The 14,289-nt window shown below is 40.8% G+C and overlaps 1 non-coding gene across 1 annotated transcript; it reads right to left on the bottom strand.

The window, feature by feature from the left end:
• Positions 1 to 10,269: 10,269 nt before the first annotated feature.
• On the bottom strand, positions 10,270 to 10,342 carry trnaw-cca (transfer RNA tryptophan (anticodon CCA)). The gene has a single exon. It is a non-coding gene; the product is annotated as a tRNA-Trp (tRNA).
• Positions 10,343 to 14,289: the final 3,947 nt, after the last annotated feature.

The raw sequence follows: 14,289 nt of genomic DNA, 5'->3' as shown, positions 1-14,289 counted from the left end.
ATCGGGACAAGTGTATACTAAACTGAGCAAATACGACAAAACTAACCAAAATTATGTCCCGTACATGAGTTTCAAACTAAGAGAGTAAGTGAAAGACAAACTTGCAAGTCCGGGGTGTTGTGAAATGTGTTCAAATGTTATATTGCAAGTATGTCTTCCCCATGTTATTGAAAGTGGTTTATAAAGAAAAGACACCACGCATTTATTGTATACGTTTTATTGAAAGTAGTTTATAGAAGAGACACCACACATTTATTGTATTCTTTTATTCAAAGTGGGTCATTAAAACAACGCCATATTAGTTGTATTGCATGCATTTATTGAAAGTATATATCACATGTATTAGTAAGAACACAGTTAGGAAATCAACTTTGTATTAGGTAAAAGTTTGGATAGAGAGAAGAGTTTGGATGTTACCGTCAGATGTTTTGTTGTAGACGAAGAGGAGAAGACAGCAGCGTAGGAAAGTCCGGAGAAGAAGAATGCGAAAAGAGAAGAGTTTATATAGACAAATGCTTAGGGAATTTCCAGAGCTTAGGTTGTCTCCCGACTTCGGAATGCACCTGCTGTCTATAAAAGACTGAAGTACGCAGAGGACATCAGATGCTGGATCTGCAACAGCTTCTCCGGTGCCAGACGACCTGCCAGCCTTCGAACTACTAGCAATTTATTTTTTCTGTATTTCTTTATTTTATATATTAGTATTTGTATGTAACCTATATAACCTTTAGACAATAAACTTATACTTTATTATAATCAAGAAGCCTGCCTGCCAAAAGACTCTGATTGATAGACTTGAACAGACCACGGAGGAGTCTTCTGAAGCCTGTTGTGTGAGTATGAAAATTACTTATATGATAGGGCAGATTCGACTATCTTTACCTAACCTGAGAATAAACAAAATAAGGTAGAAGGTGTAGGAAATTGAGCACCGCAAAACAATATGCATGAGACTGTTTCTCTCATCACATATACACTGCAAAACTCCACCAGGTCTTATGACCAATGAATAGGATGAAATGAGTTATTTAAAACATACATTTCAGTCAGGGAAAGTAGTTTAACTCACGGGAAATCGTGTATAATAATTGTCATTAAATATACGCAATTTCCAGTTTCTGATCAGTAACAGTAATAATGATATCGACTGGTTTCTTTGTCCAGCAAATTGTTCAGTGATACCCATTACTCTGACGTTGGCCCGTCGTCACGGCAACGTATTTTACTAATCAGAACGGAGTTAAAACAATTGAACAGAATAGGGCTTAAGGTAGCAATATGAGATCGAAACAGTTTAAGTGACTTTTGTAATGTAAGCATTCAGCACAGAGAATCATTATATGTGAATATATGGTTGTTTATTAAACTATTCTACTTACAAACGATCGCACATAGACAAACGTACATAAAACACAAATAGACAGAGAACGCGTGAGAGAGAGAGTAATTTCAATTCAATTCAATTCAAGTTTATTTGTATAGCGCTTTTCACAATACGAATCGTTGCAAAGCGCTGTACAAAAGTTTAGGCTACTACAATATATTTAGTAATTTTAGTATTTAGTGGTGAATACTGTATGTCAAGTCGATGTACATATGATATAAATGTTAAAATCAGTAACTGTGTAATCGAACAGATGATGAACACTAATTGCAATGATTATGTGCTGTGATCAAACTTGTAAGACAATTATGTAGTGCTGTATGTTGTTTCAAGGCTGGCATCATCTGCGGTCCTCTGAGGGGTCGGCATCATCTCTTCTTCTGAATCCAGACTGAATCTTGTGTAAATCCTAGTTACCACGGGATGGAAATCCCGTGGCAGAAACAGAGAAACAAATAGAGAAATAATTAGCGTAGCTGCTGTTCCAACTTCCAACCAAACAAAAATGATGTGTTTAGCCCAAGCCGAAGAATATTAATGTGCATTTGATCAGATGTAACTGAAATTACAACGTTATGAGATACATTATGTGAATGCTTGGCTAAAGAGATGAGTCTTTAATCTAGATTTAAACATAGAGAGTGTGTCTGAACCCCGAACGTTATCAGGAAGGCTATTCCAGAGTTTGGGACCCAAATGAGAAAAGGCTCTCCCTCCTTTAGTGGACTTTGCTATCCTAGGTACTACTAAAAGTCCAGAGTTTTGAGACCTTAGGGAGCGTGAGGGATTGTAGCGTAGTAGGAGACTAGTTAGGTATGCAGGAGCTAAACCATTAAGGGCCTTATAGGTAAGAAGTAATATTTTGTAAGTGATACGGAACCTAATAGGTAGCCAGTGTAGAGACTGTAAAACTGGGGTAATATGATCATATTTTCTTGATCTGGTAAGGACTCTAGCGGCTGCATTTTGGACTACCTGTAGCTTATTTATTGAAGAAGCAGGACAACCACCTAGTAGTGCATTACAATAGTCCAGTCTAGACGTCATAAATGCATGAACTAACTTTTCTGCATCAGAAACAGGTAACATGTTCCGTAGCTTAGCAATGTTTCTAAGATGGAAGAATGCTGTTTTAGTAACATAGGAAATATGATTTTCAAAAGACAGGTTGCTGTCTAATATAACACCCAGATTTTTGACTGTAGAGGAAATAACAGTACATCCGTCTAGTTGCAAGTTGTAGTTTAAGAGATTCTGTGTACTCTTTTTTGGTCCAATAAGTAATATCTCAGTCTTATCTGAATTTAACAGTAGAAAATTATTGGTCATCCAGTCTTTCACATTTTTAACACACTCTGTTAACTTTGCTAAGTTAGAAGTTTCATCTGGTCTTGTTGAAATATATAGTTGAGTGTCATCAGCATAACAATGGAAACTAATCCCATATTTCCTAATAATATTACCAAGGGGTAACATGTAAATTGAAAATAGTAGAGGACCTAGGACAGATCCTTGTGGCACTCCATACTTTACTGGTGATAACTGCGATGACTCCCCATTTAAATAAACAAAGTGATAGCGATCGGACAGGTATGATCTGAACCATCCTAAAGCCTGCCCTTGAATACCTGTATAGTTTTGTAATCGATCTATAAGTATGTCATGATCTATAGTGTCGAACGCAGCACTAAGATCAAGTAAAACTAGCAATGAGACGCAGCCTTGATCTGACGCAAGTAGCAAGTCGTTTGTGATTTTTACAAGTGCAGTTTCTGTGCTATGATGGGGCCTGAAACCTGACTGAAATTCTTCAAAGATATTATTATTTTGCAAGAAGGAGCACAATTGAGCAGACACAACTTTTTCTAGAATTTTAGACATAAATGGAAGATTAGAAATGGGTCTGTAATTTGCCAGTTCACTAGGGTCTAGCTGTGGTTTCTTAATAAGAGGTTTAATAACTGCTAGTTTGAATGGTTTTGGGACATGACCTAAAGATAACGATGAGTTAACAATATTAAGAAGCGGTACTTCTGCTACAGGTAACAACTCTTTTAGTAATTTAGTGGGTACAGGATCTAATAGGCATGTTGTTGGTTTAGATGTGGTGATAAGTTTATTTAATTCTTTCTGTTCTATAGTTGTAAAGCACTGCAGTTTTTCTTCCGGTGTAATGACTAATGTTGAAGTATCAGTTGCAGTAGTAACTATATTAGTTATTGTATTTCTAATGTTGTCTATTTTATCAGTAAAGAAATTCATAAAGACGTTACTGTTAAACTGTGCAGGAATATTCAGGTCAGGAGGTGTTTGGTTATTTGTTAATCTAGCCACTGTGCTAAATAAAAACCTTGGATTGTTTTGGTTTTTTTCTATGAGTTGGTGGATATACTCGGCTCTAGCAGCTTTTAAAGCCCGTCTATAGCTGGACATACTGTTTTTCCATGCAATTTTAAAAACTTCTAAGTTAGTTTTTCTCCATTTACGCTCAAGATTACGAGTTTCTTTTTTTAGAGAATGGGTATTACTGTTGTACCATGGCGCAGTACGTTTTTCTCTAACCTTTTTTAGCTTGATTGGGGCAACAGCTTCTAATGTATTAGAGAAGATAGTGCCTATGTTACTAGTCATTTTGTCTAGTTCATGTTTATTTATGGGTGCACAGAGCAGTTGAGATAAATCAGGCAGGTTATTTGCGAATCTATCTTTGGTAGCAGGAACAATAGTTCTGCCCAGACGATAGCGCGGAGCTATATAGTTAACATCAGTGATACGCAGCATGCACGATACGAGGAAATGATCAGTAACATCATCGCTTTGAGGTACGATATCTATATCAGTAAGATCAAGTCCGTGCGATATAATTAGATCTAGTGTATGATTAAAACGATGAGTGGGCCCAGTGACGTTTTGTTTGACTCCAAAAGAGTTTAACAGGTCAGTAAACGCAAGTCCTAACGCATCATTTGTATTATCAACATGAATGTTAAAATCTCCAACAATTAATGCTTTATCAAAATTAACCAATAGGTCAGAAAGGAAATCTGCAAATTCTTTTAGGAAATCTGTATACGTCCCTGGAGGTCTATACACAGTAGCCAGAGCAAGTGATAGGAGAGATTTATTTTGCATATCTGACAGAGTAACATTAAGTAGGAGTACTTCAAATGAATTAAACCTGTACCCTGTTTTCTGAGTAACATTGAAAATATCACTATAAATTGTTGCAACACCACCGCCACGACCGATCTGACGAGGCTCATGCTTATAACAGTAGTTTGGTGGAGTAGACTCATTCAGACCAATAAAATCATTTGGTTTTAGCCAAGTTTCAGTCAAGCAGAGTACATCAAAACTATTATCTGTGATTATTTCATTTACAATAAGTGCTTTGGGTGCGAGTGATCTAATATTTAGGAGCCCAAGCTTTAAAAATTGTTTTTGTTCATTTATTGTGCATTTTTCTGGTTTAATCACGATTAGATTTTTTCTAGATCCTGCATTAAATTTTTGTTTTGACCTCACTATTCGAGGAACAGACACAGTCTTTATAGATTGGACAGCACCAATACTATCATTTAAATGTGCATAACAAAAGCCATCATCGCAACTATTTGAAGAATTGCTTACTAGTCAAATGGAGCGCAGCGTCCTGGAGATGTTGTCCGACAGCAGTTCTGCTCCGACTCTGCTGGGGTGCAGGCCATCAGCGCGGTAAAGCCTAGGGCGCTCCCAGAAAAGATTCCAATTATTAACAAAGAGCAGTTTCTGTTCTTTACACCATGACAACAACCATTCATTTAGAGCAAAAAGTCTACTGAACCTTTCGTGTCCACGTCGATACGTGGGAAGCGGTCCTGACACGATGATCTTCGTCGCGGGCGCTGTGCTGCGTACCGTCTCGATCAGGCTCCCGAAATCCCTCTTCAGGACCTCCGTCTGCCGCAGCTTGACGTCGTTCACGCCCGCGTGCAGGACGATCGCGCCGACGCTCACATCGTCCTTCAGGATGGCAGGTATCTGTGAAGAAACATCGAGAACGCGAGCACCAGAGAAACAGCGAGTGTGCACTTTACCGTTAGCTAAGTTAGCACGAACGTACCGGACGATGGAGTCTCCGACGATCACAGCGTCGTGTTCCGTCTCGCGGAGGGGAGCGAAGCGGTTCCGGGTGGAGATCTCGAAGACCGGAGGCGGCGGAGGGGGAGAGGTCCTCGCCCGGGGCCTGGCTCGCGTCTTCGGCTGCTGCTGCACCCAGGGTCCGTGGTGTCCCGGCGCCGGAGTGAACGACAGCTGGGATGATCGCGTCCTGGGTGCGCCTGACCTGTGCAGATAAGCACACGGAGTAGAGGTGATGAGGGTGTTAGTATCGTGCTGAATACTTACCCGGACAGATTCGAGTGCAGTCTTCCTCTCCTGCAACTCAAACTGCCGTTTGAGCAACCCCTGGATCTGCTTCTCCACCGCTTCCAGCTCGACCCGCACCGCGTGCAGCTCGAACGTGTCTTCACCTGCACTCAAAGGTAGACACAAATTCGCCATTAAAGCAAGTAACAGTGAGTAAACAGTTGAAATGTGTGTGAATAGAGAATAAACAATGTAAGCAAGATTAGCCGCGACCACGCTGGCAAGTGCTAAACGCGCTATAAGCTAACTAAGTAGCAGGCTCGGGAAAGCAAATAAAAACTAATGATAACAAGGCGTTCCGATTGTTTTTGTTGTAAAACACAACAGGGTGTATATTCACATGTTATGAAAAACAAAAATTATGGTGTATAGAATTGTTTTTAGATTTAAAAATAGAATATAATAGTTTAACTCGACGGAGCTCCAACTCAAGGTATGCGCTACGACAAACAGGAAGTGACGTTGACGTAAGAGAGAGAGAGGGAGAGAGTAAGAGAGAGAGACAGAAAGTGAGTTTGCAAGGGACAGGAATGAAACGGTTCTGAACAACCTGAAATCGTTTCTTTTATAAAACGCCTTAAACGCAGCTATCTACGTTAGAAAGGACAGATACTTGCAAGCTCTTGTTGTTGTGCATTGGTTCCGTATGTGTTCAGTTCAGAAAGTCCTTTTCAGTTCCTTGAGTGTCCCTGGAGACCGCATGGCTTCGAAGAAGGGTTTGTAGGCCTCATTTCCAATGCTAGGTGAGCCCCCCCCCCCCCCCCCCGTGGATCTGGGGAGGAGGTGCGGGTGACGTGTGATGAGTCCCGAAGAGGAGAGAGAGAGAGAGATGAGGGAAGGTTTATAAACCTGTAGGTCGTTCACGCCCACAGTTGGACCTTGTCCAATCCGGTTGATCTGAGTTTTGGAGGGAAGATTGAAAGTCTTTGTCTCTCAAATGGTGTTTCGCATGTGGAAGCTGATTGGTTGTTTGGCCACAAAACTTTCAAAAGTTCAATAATACCTATAAAGCAAGGAGTTATTAAGATGCCACAAACATTAACATTTAGGGAATAATAAATGCTGCTCATAGACACCAAACAGGATCTATGTATCTTCTCGTTTGACTGAGTGATTCTAAATGTGAGTCTTAGCATGCACAATAATTCACCTATTACGGATTAATGTTTGAGGCCGACATACATAACAGAAACAACAATATAAGAAAAGGTAACACATTGATATGTGTACATTTCTATATAACTGTATGTCTGAATAAGGAAAGTGTATCTGCATTTCTGTAAGAGTCTTATCTTGATGGTGGGGGATGAGTTGGATAGTGACCAGAGGTCTGGCTCATAGCACATAGGTGTTAATCATGGGGGAGAAGTCATTTAAGGAATATAACTAGTTATTTCATGTCTGATGGGCTCCAGGCACTACAGTACTGAAGTTCTGAGAGACCATCCATTATGCATTGTCTTATGCATCTATCTTGTTTTTCTCGTTTTTACTGATTGTTTGATTTTTAAAACACGAGTCTACTGTTGCTATAGTAACAAACGCAACTTTGACGGACATCTGCTATAACCGTGCGCTCTTTGAGAAGCGAAAGTTGCTGAAATATACATAATGTAGTACTAAGGTCTACAAAAAAACAAATATAGGCTTACCAATCACTGTTGATTTCTTTTTACACAGTAAACATTTTGTTTGTGTAATTTACATGTTTAAATGGTCTTACTAACATCAGAGCATTCAACACCGAAAGCGCAGGTGGAGTGCCCTCAGACCCATATGAAGGCGCTCCACCTGCGCTCTCGGTATAGATATAAAATATATAGATATAGAATCTACAGATATAAAACAGTTCAGATATAAAACAATGTTAGTTTAAAACGTTAAACCTAGATAAATGTGCGCTTTTATGCGCTTATTCAATCGTTTTTGCGGAGAGGGGAGGCTAAAGCGTGCTTTGCAGGACATGGAGGCGCCAGCACGATCGCTTGCATTTTTCAGTGGAAACAATTTAAAATACGAGCCGTATATACTACACTGAGCCGTTGTTCACTGACGAGCTGCGCACTTTCACACTGATAATGAACATTGATTTGCGCAGCTCGTCGGTAAACAACGGCTGTGTGTAGTATATACGGCTCAACGTGAAATCACGCACCTGATGGCATTTACCGATGATTACAGAACCGGCTTTACTGACAAAACGCGCAAGCATTATCGGCCGATTCGTATCGGTGCATCCCTAAAAAAAATAAATACCTTACTGAAGTACAAAGTGCAATATAACTATGTATAACTTCATCAGTATAACCCACCAAAATATGTACAAATATGCACAGTATAAACTAAATATAGTTTAGTTTAGATTAATTTACCTATGCATTATCAGGGTTCATGTAATATCTGTACATCACATTGTTTATATGTGCAATTATTGACATGTGAATGTGTTGCAGGGAGACACAAATACATCCTCACTGGAAGGATCTACTGCTGATGAAACCTGGAGTTGCCCCCAGAACAGTAGGCATGGAGCATCTACGAGAAGAGGTGGTTGGGCACCCACAGGAAAAAAAAGAGGGACAGGAAGAGCAAAAGAGATGAGAAGAGAGAGTGGAGAGGTTGCAGTTGGCAGTGCAGCAAGAGCAAGAGGAAGAGAGAGAGGAAGACAAAGGAGGGCTGCAAGGGGAAGACGAGCAGCTAGAGGAAGAGGACATGCAGCATCATTGTGTGAAGATGACAGAATGAGGGTGGCTAGTCTGCAGGAGGACAGGAGATTAATGACACAAGTGAGAATGGACATACTATCAAATGTCCTCAGTAGTTTCTGCATTTGGGAGTAAAATGTGATTGGATGTAATGGAATTTCTTTTGTTTTTTTTCAGGAGGTTATACACGACATGAGTTTGGATGAAGCTAGGGGACTTTTACTAAGAGTTTTTGACAGAGAACCTGGCCTCATCTTTGATGTGCTTCAACCCAACACTCACAGAGAGGAAGAACCATCACAGGGTGCACCTCGATGGTGCAGCTGCACCAACTGCAGGGAAATGCCATCAGATGTAGAAAATAAATGTTGTAGAATGAGAGAGGCCACATGTGTAAGCAGACTGCCCCACATGTCACTGTACATCTTAGATGCGCAGGTATTACGATTATCACGCAGACTGAGAAACGACATCTATGCCCTCCATGACACACAGCAACCTGGGGATGACAACCGGGGATACCGCTATGCTGCATACAGAAATTTTGTCTTGTGGCAGTGTGGTTCACTTGGAGCAAGAAACCGTGTGGTCATACCCAGCTGCTGTGTGTGCAGAATACGTGATGCATACCCCGACCCAAATGGCCAGTACATTGGTTTCATAGCTGATGTTTTGTAATAGCAGGACATGCTGCTGCCATCACAGTAATGTTCTTAACATGTTTTTATTTATGTGAAAGTAATTAATTACTCCATTGTTTATGTATATATTGTTATATTTTCATTATTTATGTTCTATTTAATTTCTATTTATGTTGTACAGTATACAGTTGATTATTTTTGTATTACAACATAAAATATTGTTCCATAAGTTCTTCATTTAAAAAAAGACTGTATCAGCATAAATAAAGCCATGTTCTTGTGGTTTTGAAATATTTATTCTTTTGTGTTTGATTAATAAAAATTACATTTCAATAACAAATATTACTTGTCTTTTATGTTAATGTTATGTTCATTTTAATTATGTACATGGTTATGAGGAGGTTTGTGAAGTTGCACACTTACATTGGGTAAGAGGCAGAAGGTTGAAATTTTACATTATAAAACTATGTAAAACAATTTTTCTGGTTCAGACGACAGTTTGAACAGTTGGGTTGGGTTGGGATGCTGAGGCTGTAGATCCATGCTCACTTATTTTGCAGTGTAAGATCAGCTCCTTCGTAGGGGAAAAAAAACAATGCATGCAAAGATGATAAATAAGCTTGATGAACACAAAATTGCACTGATCCATAGCAATGACAAACAGCACATAGGTACCAATAAGAATCATAAATTGATAAACTATGCAAATCAGCTAGTCTTTACACTCAGAAAGTCAAGAACAGATCGCTTGACCTCAACATAATTGGAACACGCAACCTCCCGATCCGGGGTCAGGCGCACTCTGTTGCGGCCACGAGGTCGAAATCAGTCACGGTAAAGGGCTGTAGACTTTATACTATGGATGTCAAGAAGTTGCAATCCTTAATACAACGTAGACGCATTGAAACCAATAGAGTTACAATCAACTTAGGGTTACGATGACTCTGGAAAACGCGGCCCTGCATATTTTGTCTGTCTCCTTTTTCTTACACAACCAGATGAGTTCATGGAGCTCTCTCCTAACAAGCTAATGATCTGAATAAGGGAGACATACAGAGCGGTGGGATTGGAAACCACTGCAGCACACAACGACAGGACTTCTTTTCACATTAGAAGTCAACAAGAAATCACGTGACCCCCGACGTGATTTGAACACGCAACCTTCTGATCTGGAGTCAGACGCGCTACCGTTGCGCCACGAGGTCCTGAACCCAGAGGTGATGTATTTTGCTTAACCGCCTTGACACAGAATGCAAATCAGTAAATATACGGTGCTCAAGGAACATTCTTGATGTTGGACTTCATACTCAGGAGATCAAAAACAGATCGTCTGACCTCAAGGTGATTTGGGGCCAGACGCGCTACCGTTGCGCCACGAGGTCCTGAACCCAGAGGTGATGTATTTTGCTTAACCGCCTTGACACAGAATGCAAATCAGTAAATATACGGTGCTCAAGGAACATTCTTGATGTTGGACTTCATACTCAGGAGATCAAAAACAGATCGTCTGACCTCAAGGTGATTTGGGGCCAGACACTCTACCGTTGCACTACAAGATAGCGGAAAAATTATTTAGTGTTTCATGCTGTGAAAGAAAAATTCATTCATACCCTTTCTGTGTGATTTTAGAAGCATTTAGTATTTCTTTAAATAGAGACACCCAGAAAGCAAAGAGACATAAAAGGTAAAGAATGTCACCTAGATGAGGGGAAGCAGCTGGGGAAGCAAATGGGCACCTTTGGTGACCCAAAAGGTCTCTTAGAAGGTTTTCTATAGGTTGACTAGTATGCTAAAAAAGGAGTTTTCTTTGGTCCCTGGGGGATAGAGAGTTACAGGCTGTTTAAAGATAACCTTGAGGGCTAGGGAAGGGATATAAAAGTGGAGGAAGCCCTCCCTTTCTTTGTCACACTCTGCAGCAACCTGTGTTCCTGTATGACTGTCTGACCTTCTTTGCAAAGAATAAATCCTTACAAAAGACAATTGATTGAGTTTGTCTCTTATGCGATGAGAGTCATTTGATTTTTGCCACGACAATTTGGCGTCAGAAGTGGGATTTCCTTGGATGTGCCTTTTGGACCCGAGAGCGGACGGTGATTGATCATCCTGGACTTAGAAGTCGCAGCCCTACCCCGAATAAATTCAGGGACGAGGGGCCGCCCGCCAGGGCCCAAGAGGGACACCACTGGAAACAACAAAACGAACCCGAGTGGCATCAGAACTCTCCGGTAAGAGACTGATTTTAAAGGTTTAGAAAAATTTTGGATGTTTTAAAAGTGTTTTAAGAAAATTTTGGGTACTGAATTATAATTGGAATTGAGACAAACCATAGTGGCTGGTCTGACTCTGTGGGTAGCGTGATGGGGCATCACGCGTGATTTGGGGCAAATCACAAAACGACAGCACAGATAATACAGGAAAATTGAAAAAGAAAATTGTGTGGGGAAAGCAAGCGTGATTAAGATTTCACGAAGAAATTGAAATCAGCAGATTGGGAGATTTCAGAGATTGAAATCACGTAAGCAAGTACGACACAAGGAGTAAGTTTCAAGTGGGGTGTTAGGCTGTGTGGGTCATTGTTAATCGGAGCGGAGGCCGCTTCGCCCTCCCGACTAGGGGTTAGGAGTCGGAACTGTTGGAGACGTCTAACAGATTATTTAAGGCGCCGGGGTACCCAGGGGAAAGAGAGTCACTATGGGGAAATCTCAGAGTAAATTTGATAAATATGATACACCGGTGTTTGATCAAATGAGAAAATTGTATGGCCAAAAATGCATGAAAGATATAGGAAAGTTGGATAAATATTATGATGTCCCAGAGGAGGGAACGTTTAGTGTTAAGAGATTAGGAGTGGTAAAGGAGTCGATTGAAGAGGGTAGCAGTAAAGCACAGAAAGGATGCTGTGCGAAACATGTTTGTCGGAATTGTGAACAGACAGTGAATTGTTGGATAAGGGAGGCAGATAGAAGAGAGAGGAAAATTATACAGAAAGAGTTGGGAGAGAACAGGATAAAAAAGGAAAATAATAAGGAATGTGAGGGAGAAGTGATTGCAAAGTGTGAACTTTTGAACATGTGTGATGCCTTCGCTTCTCCACAAATGATATCACCACATGAACCTACTAACAAGTTTAATGTCTCTGTGTTTTCACATGCACCGCCGTATCATCACTATCCCGTGGCTGAGCTGCAAGCCCTGAAAGTGGACCCCGATCTCGACTGCTCTCCACCGAAAAGACCAACATCATCACTAACGAGACCAACATCACCACAACAACAGGTGAAAGCCGCAGGGGGCCAAAAAGAGGAAGAAGAAGACCCCGAAACGATTCCTGAGACCCCCAACAATGAAATTAAAGAGGAGAAGGCACGCAGACTCCCCCCAACAAAACAAAAGAAAGACAAGAACCGCCTTAAGAGAAGAAATGGTGAGCAAAACAGCATTTCCAGCACGTGTGGGCACAGCAAGGAGTGGCAACTGTTGCCAGAGCAGAAAAGAATCTGTTCAAGGCTATTATCATCGATTGTGCGAGACTTTCAACAAACACAGCGGCTTGAAAGAGCCCGACGAGAGAGGAAATCAACCTGAAACCTGGGAGTGTCATCTGCGAAGCTGGTTTCTGAGTGGACTGAAACCTGAAATTGCACGAGCAATGAAATCCAGCTACATCGAGTGGAAGAATGGGCGGCTGTCTGCTATTTTAGCGCACGCTTTGCATACCGAAGAACAACAAACGGTGAAGGCGAAAAGGGTTGAAGCAAGGACTGATAAAGAACTACAGCTGGCCATGGTGCAGGCTGTAAACGCAACCTGGGGGTTATTCTGCTGCCCGATATCAACGGACAAGAGGGGGAAGAGGAAAAGGACGGGGTGTAAGACCCCTGAGCTGGACTGGAAGAAACCCAGGACTGCGTACCTGCAAGTTTTGTGGGGGTACTGATTTTGACTTCAGACGATGTACCAAATGCAGACTGTGTGAGAAAGATGGTCACTGGGCCCCGAGAATGCCCTGAGTACCAGCAGAATCAAGCTGACTGAAGTGAGAAAAACGGAGAGCAGGGAGGAGGGGTCCCGGGTGAACAGCCAACAGCTACAGTGCAGGGAAGTGAACATTCTTTTTAACCACACACACAGACACATACACTGATGTAAATACTGCTCTCTGCAATGAAGAAAAGCTTGCGTTTACACACATTCTGATACAAACACTGCTGTAAGCAATGAAGAAAAGCTTGCATTTCTTTGTGTGTTTTTGATTTGAGTAATGAAATTACTGATAAATGTGTAACAAAGTATGAAAGTGAAGAATTTAAAATAAGTTTTAAAAGTTACACAATACCCATGCTGGTAGAGGGGGTATTAGTTGAATCTCTAGCAGATTCTGGGGCATACAAATTTTGTTTGTGACTATGTGATCTGCAATGTCAACAGTCATTAACTAATAAATTAAATGAGTACATTTCTGAAGTAGGGCACAAGATTTTTTTATTTTTTTTGAAAGATTCACGGCACCCTAAAAAAGAGGGGGGCTGAGTGTTAAAACAATGATTTTCTAATTTACTGGCATGCCCTGTACCCCTTATGGGTCGAGATTACTAAAATTTAAAACTAAATTTGATGCTTGTCACTGACTCCTGGGGTGTCAGAGTGACAGAGCAGGAGGAGAAATCGTGCAGTCTGCAAGATAAGACCCGGTGGGCTTAGAGGGTGTGTGAATTGGCTGAGAATTGAACAGAGCCATTCAATGCACAAATTATGCTGTTTGACAAAATTACATTGCACATAACATGTCATAATGGGAAAAATAGACTACCAATAGGAGAAAGATTGGTTTAGAGGAGAGGTAGGAAAACTTTGAGCAGTAAAAATATATTTTAGACAGAAAAGGTGTGTGCGGTTTCAGTTAGCCTGACAGGAAAAAAAAAAAAAAAAAAAAAAAAGAAAAAGCTTCTGTTTTATCTAGTAGCAGGAGAGTCTGTGCTTCACTTATCAGTTTTCGAAGGCCAGGGATGAGCAGTGGTCTGAAGTAGAGTTGTTTTTGAGAAGCTGTATTGAAGTGACAGACTGGAGTGAGAAATTTGATGACGTAAGATATAGTGAGCATTTTGGGGCATTTGTATGAGTGTAGGCATAACATAGAGGTATGAGGTAGTGA

The sequence above is a fragment of the Garra rufa genome, chromosome 1 (assembly GCF_049309525.1).
Source record: "Garra rufa chromosome 1, GarRuf1.0, whole genome shotgun sequence".
NCBI classification, from domain to species: Eukaryota; Metazoa; Chordata; class Actinopteri; order Cypriniformes; family Cyprinidae; genus Garra; species Garra rufa.
The sequence above is the reverse complement of the archived record's forward strand: the minus strand, read 5'-3'. Positions and strand labels throughout refer to the sequence as shown.